This window comes from Lygodium microphyllum, chromosome 27 (assembly GCF_053477565.2).
Source record: "Lygodium microphyllum isolate KBCC chromosome 27, Lygodium_microphyllum_v1.1.10, whole genome shotgun sequence".
Classification (NCBI taxonomy): Eukaryota; Viridiplantae; Streptophyta; class Polypodiopsida; order Schizaeales; family Lygodiaceae; genus Lygodium; species Lygodium microphyllum.
Window position 1 is genome coordinate 71,679,460 of NC_141161.1, and position 12,087 is coordinate 71,691,546.

Here is a 12,087-nt window from a genome sequence, read left to right on the forward strand (position 1 = left end):
AGGGGAGAAAGAGGAAAGAAGTGTTTTTTAAACTAAACTTTTCTTCTTCCTCTCTTCTCTTATGGGTAGAGTAGGTTTTTTCTCTATTTCTCTCTCTTTCTCTTGGATTAAAGTTTTTAATTTAAATATTTTATTTATTTAAAAGGAGAGAAAAAAGAAGAGGGAGGGAGATAAAGAAAATTATAGAGGAAATATAAAATTTAAGAGGAAAAGAAAAAAGAAAAAGAGAGGAGAGAGGAAGATAGAGAAGAAAATGAGAGAAAATAAGGAGATAATTTGAACATGGAAAATTATAGAGGAAAGATAAAATTTAAAAGAAGGAGAAGTAAGGAGGAAATATAAATTTAAGAAAAGAAAAGGATAAAGGAAATGAGGGGAGGGGGAGAGAGAAGAAATGAGAAAAATAAGAAAAATTATAAAGGAAGGAAACATAAAATTTAAAAGAAAGAAAAAAAAAAACTTAAAATGAAGAGAAAGAGAGGGAGAGGGAGGAAAAGAGGAAGAGATGTGGAAAAAGAAAAAAGAATAATTTTTTTAAAATTAAAATATATTTTGAGAGAGAGATAAGAAAAATATAAGATTTAAATGGGAGGGAGGGAGAGAAAAAAAGAAAAATTAAGAGGAAAAGAAAAGAGGGTGGGGGGGGGGGGGAGAATAAAAGGAGAGGAAAAGCGAGGAGAAAAAAGAGAGAACAAGGAGAGAGAAGAGAAGACAATTTAAAAAGAGAATGAAGAGAAGGAAAAGAGGAGAGAGGGGAGAATAAAAGGAGAGAGGAAAAGTGAGGAGAGAAAAAAGAGAACCAGGAGAGAAGTAAAAAATAGAAGGAAAAGAAAGAAAGAAAAAAAGACGGGGAACTTTGGGGGGAGGAAAAAGAGGAGAGAGATGAGAAGACAATTTAAAAAGAGAATGAAGAGAAAAAGAAGGAAAAAAGAGGGTAGGGAGAGAGAAAGTGAAAGAAGAAGAAGAGAGAACATGTAGAGAAAATTATAGAGGAAAGATAAAATTTATAAAGAGAATAAAGAAGAGAGAGAGAGAGAAGACAATTTAAAAAGAGAATGAAGAGAAAAAGAAGGAAAAAAGAGGGGAGGGAGAGAAGGAGAAGAGAGGAGAGGGGGGAGAATAAAAGGAGAGGAAAAGCAATGAGAAAAAAGAGAGAACCAGGAGAGAGAAGAGAAGACAATTTAAAAAGAGAATGAAGAGAAGGAAAAGAGGAGAGAGGGGAGAATAAAAGGAGAGGAAAAGCGAGGAGAGAAAAAAGAGAGAACCAGGAGAGAAGTAAAAAATAGAAGGAAAAGAAAGAAAGGAAAAAAGACGGGGAACTTTGGGGGGAGGAAAAAGAGGAGAGAGATGAGAAATGGATTGGTGAGCAACTTTGCTTGCCACTTTGTTGTGAAGTAGCCTAGCGTTTTGTCCGTGTGAAGTGCGTGCAGATAATGGAACCAAAATATTGGCCTCTATAAGTGCTCAAGAATAGGATATTTGATTGAGTGCCTTATACCTTCAAGAGTAAGGCTTGCTTGCGAATCAAACTATCTCACCTATAAGTGCTCAAGAATAGGATATTTGATTGAGTGCCTTAATACCTTCAAGAGTAAGGCTTGCTTGCAAATCAAACTATCTCACCTAGTTAGCTCATGCTCCAAATTCCCAAGTCATCTTACTCTCTTCTTACACCACTAATACAAGCAAGAAAATCAAAGAACTTCAGCATTTGTTGATGGCCTCATGATTCATGTATTGCTACTCATTTCACTCCTAGTAGTCCTTCACATTTGATTTGAATTGCAATGGATCTACTAATTAGAGGAAATATAGAGGATTAGAATAAGCAAAAAAAGAGGAAGGAGAAGAAGAAAGGTGCAGAGGCGATTGATCCTTCACAATAGATTTGAATTGCAATGGATCTACTAATGCGAGAAAATACAGAGGATTAGAACAAGATAAAGAGGAAGGAGAAGAAATGTATAGAGGCGATTGATCCTTCACTCTTTGAACAAACGCTTGCTCTCTCAACCTCTTCACTCCACTTTTTAATCTTGAAGCTTTAGAAGTGAAAGAAAAAGAAGAGAAGGACATCATGAAGAGAAGAAGAGCTTCACTCTCCATACTGTTCACTCAAGCCCTCACTTCCAGTCTCTTTCTCCCTCACTCTTAAGCAATGGTGCACAAAGGATAAGATAGAACCAAATAGTTTCCAAAATATCTATAAGAGCTTGAAACTAATTCTCAATACTTGGCTTTGTATAACTTTGACTTTGCATCTTTTATCACTTCTTAAGGTAATATTTGTGAAGTAGTTTAACTAAGGGAGAGATTTTGCAAGACATGGGAGTTTTAAGTGGGAGGCAACAATCGTGGATGTGATCATGTTGGAGGTCATTCAAATGTCAATTTCTCCATTGCTTGCCTCTACCCCAAGTGCCAAATATTGTAAGGCTCCCAAATGAGGAGAAGCCATTAAACGAATTGAGCATTGGTAGGTTTCTCAATTTTAAATATTAGAAGGGTTCTAAACATGAAAATTAAATAGTAATGAGATGAGATGGTATATGTGGACTTGACCATTGAATCAAGTGGGAAAGAGTGAAGGTAGTGGTATACACTGAGTGTCTAGTTATTATATACATATACTCAATGGGGTTTGGGATTGGCCCTAGCCCTTGGTAGAGCTCCCAAGGTGGGAGCCATTCACTCAAATTTATAGGGAATATCCCACAAAAATCCCACAAAATAATCCCTAGACTATAATATCTCCTATATGTGCAATGATCCATGGCTTGATCGAATTGTGTGGAGTTAAGGCAAACTATAGATGTGAATCTATGCATAGCTCACACACACACACACACACACACACACACACACACACACACACACAATATTTCATTTGTACAACATAGTTAACCACTCGTACCTTTAACACCCACTATTCTCATCCACCATCAAAGCTAATGGGTAGATGGAGCTTTCAACCATCACTTTTATTAGTTTGGTAAAACAAAAACATTTGTTCTATAAATGGGAAAATTTGTTCTCTCTTATCCTCTTTTATACTTGTGTTCACTATTATCATTCATTCTATTTCCTTTTATATTAGCAGAGCATTAGGCTTTATAAGGGCTAGGAGGGATGCCAACTAGTGGTAGCAATAGTAGTAGTAGAGGAACTAGCAATGTGGCTACACCAATGTAAACCATGTAAATTCATCTACGTATTTTCATGGAGGAAAACCTTCATAAAATTAGCTATACCCTATGGAACTTCAAGATTAGTGACATCTTGGGCTCACATTAGCTCTTGTATATAGTTTTTGAGATTGATACTAAACTAGTTGCAACTTGAATCCAAGCAATCAAATCCCACGTCATCCAACTCTTCTTCATGCCAAAAAACAAAGAATTACACATATGGAACCTATGCCATTGTTGCTAATGCATCATATCCTTTTCTCACTCTAATTCAATACACATCCATAGCTAGATGACAAGCTTGGGATTTATTGATATGTTGCTATGAGACATGAAAATAGATTTGGGATTCAAAACATGAAGAATCAACTTGCTCCAAAAAAGATTTTTGATGGAGAGGCAGTAAAGATCTTTATTATGTGGATCAAGAATCTACATTATTAAATGCCAACGATAGCGAAGACTATTGAGGAGTTGGTTAAGAGAGCCATTCGAGTCCCCCCCCCCCCCCAAGGGTATAGGAAATTATTATTGTATCCCCCAAGGGTATAGGAAATTATAAGTTGTGGTTCTCACAAATATCTTGGTATAGCTTCACCAAGGGATGCAAGGGTAGTTTGACCACTACATCCCCCAAGTGCGATTTTGGAGCCACCTAGTTGGATAGCCTCTCTCCATGAGCTTCCCATCCAAGGAGGCATATCACAACTTCCTCATTGGCCCCATTGGGGCTTAATATCCTATGAGTATTGCAGTTGAGGTTGTCAAAAAGTTTGTCTTGAAGGTCATTGAAGGTGTCACAATGGAGCAGAATGTGACTAAGGGAAGAACTTGTCTCCAACATATTATAAGAGGGGCATATTGGTGGTCTCCTAGGGCAAATTTTGTCACTGAGGACCAACCCACCTGTGAGTGGCATTCTACTTTATGCTTGACTCTTCTTTTAAAATTACTTCAGAATAGATATCCCATAGTGTTAGCATACTTGTGCTCTAGATATGGCTTGAGGGAATGGCAATCGTGCTGCTTATCCCACTTGGACCAAATGTGGGCTCACATTGCATTCAATGGGGCATGTGGCATGTATGACTTTAGCAAGTTGTGGTTTCACATTTTCCACGTTTCACATTCCTCTTGCCCCCTTCAAGGAAATGATCCAAGTCAATTCTCATACCCATGTTTTGAGGTGTGGATATTTGGCTAAGGATCTTTGACTGCTATAGTATATGATGATATTGGGGGGATGTGTAATTCATGGTGTAGGGTCACCTCTTACTATAGTGGGATTGTTGCTTTTCCCTAGTATCCTCTCATCCCAAATACCATTGCACTCTCTAGTGAAGGTACTTTTCCCTAATTTTGGGCCCCCATCAATTCAACACCATATATGATCACAAGAATAATGCAAGACTTGAAGAAGGATAGTCTAGTTCATGTAATTCATGGTGTAGGGTCGCCTCTTACTATAGTGGAATTGTTGCTTTTCCCTAATATCCTCTCATCCCAATTACCATTGGTCTCTCTAGTGAACGCATTTTCCCCTAATTTTGGGCCCCCATCAATTCAACACCATATATGCTTACATGAATAATGCAAGACTTGAAGAAGGATAGTCTAGCTCATATTGGCATTGATCGTGAGGTCAAGGAGTGCTAGTGCACCTATAACACTTTTTGTCCATTTCCAATTCTTTCCTTTGTGAGCTTATTAGTGGATATTTTCTTGTCTACTTTTTATTTTAAAGAGAGAGAAGAGAGAGGGCATGTTCTTAATTTATCATTGGAATCTAGTAAAGAATATCCACCACACCATTAATATAAGACAAAGACTTGTGCAAAGAAACAAATGGAGAGAATACATAATAAAAATAGACATTTTATTTCATTGTGTTTGGCTAAATAATGAAGTTCAAGTGTGCATAGAAGAGGGGATGACAGAACATTCTCATCACCTTGTAATAAAAACACACACCATTGTCCTAAAATGCAATGGTGTTAATAACTATGTTTTAATGAGTTGCCCAAACTAAGACCAATTTACAAATTTTGGCACCATTTTGTTTAGTATGGAACTTGAAAGTAAGTTCTCTTCATGAAGTGGTGAGCTTGTAAATTTTGTAGATAGGGGGAACAATCCATCATACAAAGCCTCCACCAAGATGTCATTATGCTCTCATCATTGGATGATTTTGGAGCTCCTTTTGAAAGTCTCTAACAAATTGTAGTGTCAAAACATGATAATTTTCACTATCATACAAACACATATTGAGTACTTCATGCAAGTTGAAAGATTATTTAGAACTTCCTTTGAAAGTCTCTAATAAGTTATAGTATGGAGATATGAGAATAGAAATATAACTAGTATGTGATAACATAGACCATAAACAAATCTTGGGACTCACTTGAATCAATATACAAGTACACCTTGATTACTTTGTGTAGATCAAAAGATAGAAGACTCTAAGCTTGAAATTATTATTGTATGTAAATTTTTCATAGTACAAGGAGGTACCAAAGGGAAATAAATAAATAATAGAATGCATCAAAATCAATAGGGGAGGTTTGTAGACATAGGAGACTTCACTCATTCAAAAATTGTCATTTTCATGCTCACACTTTTTATTTGACATCGATAATCGTCATCTTCATGTACACTTTTGGGATTGGAATTTTAGATCAAGGATTGCTAATATTGAGTTTTAAAAATATTCATTTTCTCTTGAGGCTAATTTTCTAGATCAAGGCTTGTAGCAAGATTCCACGAAGTCTGGAGGCCAACAATGAGCCATAAGAGTGATATGCATACATATGTGTGGAAGAAGCTTCATTCTAAGATTTTGACTATGTGTTGAGCCACATGTTTAGTTTTAAATGATATCATAGAGAAATCTTTCAAGTGTGCAAGATGAGGGTTGGGCCTTAAATAATTCTTCATGTTTCACATTTGAATGTTTCCCCATTAGCTCACGTCAAACTCATCCAATTTCACAGTTGTCATCTTTAAGACTTGTCCGACATTGAATTGAGAGAGGGATGACATAGCAAGGTTGGACATCTCTTAGTCATATTAAAAGCATTGATGATAAGTGGTGAGCACTCAAGGACCCTCAATCAAATGACTCTCTCCCTCTCTTGGTTTGTCCATCCCAAAAATAATGACTACGAGAAGAAAAAGCTAACACACACACACACACACACACACACACACACACACACACACACACACACACACACACACACACACACACACACACACACACACACACACACACACACACACAGTGTGTGTGTGAAACTAGAATGCGATAACTACAAGGAAATGAAGTACTCTAAAGAAACATTAATAGATCTCATTCTAAGACACAAAGAGCATATGTATTGGATACTATAAGAAGTTCCCCATTGGTTGACTATAATAAATTGTGCGCTTTTTTGTAACATAGTTAACTTGAGATCAATGACTTATTACATTCTCTAGTTGATTGTAAATAATCAAAAAATCAGGCTAGAAAAACATATATACATTTGTTTATGGCTAAATGACTTATCGACCAATGCAATAACACCTTGCACGGGGGCTCTTTAAAATCCTTATTCTTGTCATGATATCTGTATTCGATTAGCTTCTCTTCAGCCTACATCCAAAATATAGAAGATTTGTACACACAAATGAAATTAAATAATTAGTAATATTATTGTGTAGCTTTCCACTCTTATCAATACCTTAAGCTTAATTATCATTGAAAACTTTTACTCTTATAATAGATGGACTTGTACATTGCATAGAATAGGCTCGATAGAAGCCATTGACTCGCATGTAGAAAAAGGTAGAATAAAAATATGGCCCACCTCTAGGCTAGTTACAAGTAGGAATGGCTCAAATTTGAGATTGAGCCATCTATGACATTAAAGTTTTAAAACAAGTTCAACTCTTCTTATTGCAACTCTTATTCTTGGTGGAGTGAGCAAAGCCATTTGTAGCTTTAGTGATGACTGACCTAATCCAAGAAGAGGAAGAGGCTGCTATGTAGGGAGGCTATTTGCATGAGAAAGGTGAAGATGGAACAGCCTAGGAGGTAGACATCGACTGCCTATATGAAGACCTCATTTTTCGATAAGGTCTCATACCCCACCCTAAAGTTCAGGATGAGTAGTACCATAGATGTCAACCATAATGCCTGATATGATTCGAGGGCCCTCACTACTAATGTTTTCCCCTTTGTTGGCTCTTGCATGCCCAATAGCACCTCTCCCAACCCCCTATAGAAGAACACGAGCCCCGTTACCACATTTGCAGGTTCTATTTGCCCCACCCCCATTATCACCAGAGTGTAGCATGGCAACACAAACATCATCAGTTTGAATGTCACACCAACTTGAGTGGGCTTGGATCATCAAGCACCATTATTGCCATTTCCTTCTTGGCCAGGGCATTAGGGCTTGACATCTCCAGCCTTGGGCATGCACAATAGCAAGAAACAAAGTTCTTGCTGTCATGGCATTAGGGCTTGACATCTTTGGCCCTGGGTGTGCACACTAGCAAGAGACAAAGTTCTTGCTACTAATGGCTGCATTGGTAGTTATGGAAGAACATCCTACTTTGAGAGAGAAATAAATATTAATAGTAGCAAAGGGAGTGATGAGACTTTAATGAAGGAATTCAAACTTGATGGCATCTATCCATTTGTCACATAAAGATGGATATGAATTCAGATTTGTTTCATCGTCATGAGTCTGAATTATGAAATCTTGAATCATTAAGGAACTCTATGAAGGATCCAATGTACATTTAGGCTATTTTATGCAAATGTGAGTATTGCCATTTTTTTCCTTTTTAATTTGTGATAATCTGGGGTGAGTTCATATGTGGTGTGGAGTAATATGTATCATACTTTTTCAAGGTAAACAATTTGATTGTAATGTAATTTTTTTTTGGTTACAAACGAACTTGTACGATAATTGAAAATAGAGGTTGATATGATGGTGAAACAAAAATAATATGAGTAGAGATTAAATCTATTTCTATATTTATAATGATAGACAATACATTGTGTCTTGTCAATCTTACTAATTGACCTCAATCATGGTAATAATCTTGTCATATTAGAGACCCACCTCCTCCATCAATATATCTTTAAAGCATTTGAAGTTGCTACCCTTGGTCCAAACATGACTTTGGTATTTCTACCAATGATATTGTCACATTGGTGCAAATGTTAGCTGTATATATATTCAAGAGTTCCATAAAGTGTGACAAACTTGACCATGATGAAGGCCTTTATAAACTTGAGTTAACTTATGACCAATGCTAACTTATATTGATTTTGCTAATGCATAAATACTCATAAAAACTTCCCATGGCTACAATGTGGTAGTAACACAAAATTAAGCAGAGATTGTCATACACATGAAAAAGTAATTAGATTAAGGTACTTGAAAACTTGAATATAATACATTTCTCTATGGATGTTATGGACTTGCACACCATTTGGTTCATAGATTAGTAAATGTTAACCATATCTTTCATTATTAGATTTACTTCTTCAATTGAGCCCTCCATTTTCTTACTCCTATGCTTATTTTAAGATTGAGCCTCTTGTTAGGCTGAATTTTGTGATTAAGCTTGCAACCTCCTTCTCATGCTTCATTTCAAAATTGGGGCTTTGAGATGGCTCTAACTTCAAACTCTCTCATCATGCTGATTTCAACATTCAGACTACAAGAGGATTCTAGCTCCCCTCTCCTTTGGCTCAATTTTAAAATTGAGCCTCTAAGGAGTCATTGGCCTTTGTCTCATCAAGCCAAATTTTAAATTGAGCCTCTTAAAGTATATGGCTTATTTCCCATTCTTAATTAGAAGTTTAGCGATTGACATATATTTAAGTCCTCTTTTTGTAGGCTCAATTTCAAAATTGAGCCTCTAGTCTCTGTCTCCTTAGGCTCAAATTTAACCGAAGTCTCCTAAAGTATGTAGTTTCTTGCCCATAATTAATTCAAAGTAATGACATTGAGATATTTTGAAGTACTTTTTTTCTTAAGCTCAATTTCAAAATTGAGCCTTTAAGAGGACTCTAGCTCCTCTCTCCTTAGGCTCAATTTCAAAATTGAGCCTCTAATCTCTCTTTCTCTCTCTCATGCTTAATTTCAATATCGAGACTAGAAGAGGACTCTAGCTCCTCTCTCCTTAAGCTCAATTTTAAAATTGAGCCTCTAGACTCAGTCTTCTTAGGCTTAATTTTAAAAATTGAGCCTCTCTCAAAGCATGTAGCTTCTTCTTTGTACTTGAGAGATATTCAATTCCTCTTTCCTCATTGGCTCAATTTCAAATTGAGCTTCCATTGAGCCTTTAAGAGGTATCTAGTCTCTTTCTTTCTCTCTTCATACACAATTTGAAAATAGAGATAATAAGAGGACATTAGCTCCTCTCTCCTTATTCTCAATTTTGAATAACGAGTCTCTAGTATTTGTCTCCTTAGGCTCAATTTTAAAATTAAGCATGTTAAAGCATGTAGCTTCTCGCTACTCTTATACGAATTGTAATATCACCCTCACATCTAGGAAAATTGCAGCAGATGAGAAGATTGTGGGGAATATCCATTCATTTTTCCTTAAATAGTATCCATAAAAGATCAAGTGTGTGCAAAAGAGAAAGGATACATTACAACTTTAGTAGTGGAAAAGGATATAGGGTACTCAACTTAAGTAGGAGCCCTGAGGTTAAATCATATATAAAAAGTGGAAAGTTGAATAGGGTACTCATTATTGTGTGTACAACTTGAGAACAACCCTTCTTATTGCTTTTATCTTATTCTCTTGTGCATCATTGCTTGAGAGTGAGGTGGAGAGAGACAGTGAATGTGGCTTAAGTGAGGAACTTGTAGAATAAAGTTCTTCTCTTTGTTCTTTCCTTCCCTTCTTCCCCTTTCAATTCCATAGCTTCAAGGGTGTGACATAGAGTGAGAATATGTAAAAGAGAAAGTAAGGGATTGGTTGGAAAAGCTATTTTCCATACCTTTTTTTTTCTTGTTCTTTATATTTCCTCTCATTAGAAGAGCCATTGTGGATCATATTAGATGTAAGAAGTAGTGGGAGAAAATTAGGAAGCACGAGATGAATTGTGAGGCTAGAGTGAACATTTGATGGCACTTGCTTTACAACATGACAAAAGTAAGTAAGTAAGTCTACTACATCCTTTGAAGTTTTTTTATTTTCTTACTTCCATTGGGATTGCAAGAGGAGAGTAGGATGACTTGGAGTTTGAAGTGCGAGTTGAGCTCTTAAAGAAATAAAAGTATCCATCCACTTTCCCATTGTTGGGTGCTCATAGATACCAACAACAAGAAGCAAAGAGTGTTGCCTTATACTCATTCTATGTCAAAGATAATGCCATTTTGGGTTGCTTCTTGACAATTCATGAGCCATAAGAAGCATTATTCAATCACATCGATTTCTTGGAATTAATATCTCATGCCTAATCTTAGTAGTATATAGAAAGAGGAAATTTCACATGCCTTCCAAATTGGTTGATGTTCATAAGTGCTAATGCACCTTGTGATAATAAATTTTCATTTACTCCAACTGGTGTAATAATTGCCTTACATGTATTAGGAGAGCTTTGAGGTCTCGAAAAAGTATTGTAAGAGATCGTAGAGAGAGAAAATATTTAAGGATTAAAAAATCATTGCATGTTTTAAAAAAAAAGTCTATTTTTTGATAGATAAGCATATCTAAAATCATAAAATGTCATTCTCATAACATTATCATGGCTTAAATCAAAATTAAAAATTTAGGTTTTCACCACGATAAAGGTGACAATGATTGGCCTAATAATGATCCAACCTTTTGTTTATAAAAGTGACAATGAATACTCGAGGAAAATTTTCAACTTTTGCTTGTCTACGTCCATCCTCATTTTCTTCTTCCTTTCTCCTCCTTCTTACTAGTTTCTTCCTTGTTCTTCTTCTTTTTCGAAATCACATAGTTTTTTTATATCAATCTTCAAATCACATCCTTAGCTATAGATCAATCATCTAATAATCTTTACATTGCTAGTAAAAAAACTTTTTATTATACTCATATTCACCTAGAATATGAGTTTGAACTAATCATAAAAATAATATAACTCAATAATGTTTTAAAGTCCATGAAGCATGTGTGGAGATTTGAAGGAAATAAAACACTTAATCTTTGGTTGGATGGAAGGTTATATCTTAAAGCTCCCATAAACAATACCACATCTCATTTCTAAAATAGCTTTTTGTTGATGTTTTATTGGTGATGGTTATAATTATTTTTAAGGATATAACTCAAACTTGTTATAGAGAAAGATGTTTTGAGATTGGAGAATCACTTATTAACAAAACATAGAGACAAGTTGTTGCATGGTTAAAGCAAGTTAACCTAATATGTGTTTTTTGTTTATTAGTATTAACATTTTAAGAAAATGTATGTACAATAAAATTTTAACAAATCAAATCATAACTTTTCACAAATTACACATCAAGATTCCTTGTTTGATGAGCTTTCCAATGATATATAAAAAATTGGAAATTTGGATCTTATTTAGGTCTAACACATGCCAAAGTTTTGCTAGCTAGCATATCCATGGACATACTATCTGAGGTTAGCATATTTTCAATGAGGTTCCACCTCATAATAAGAAGAGTTATCTTTGGATCATTGGTCATTTGAATCAATGTATTGCACATTAATAAGATCCTCCAAAAGCTCTTGAAGGTCAAAAGGAACATCCAACCTTACCTTGATATAGTTGAACTTAGATGAATTTCTTACTTTGTCAACAAAAGGTCCATTAATTGGACTTCCAAGATATTTCGAGATTGAACTCCACATTAATGAGGTTTTACCTAGTAATAAGATTTATTTTGGGAGCATTGGCT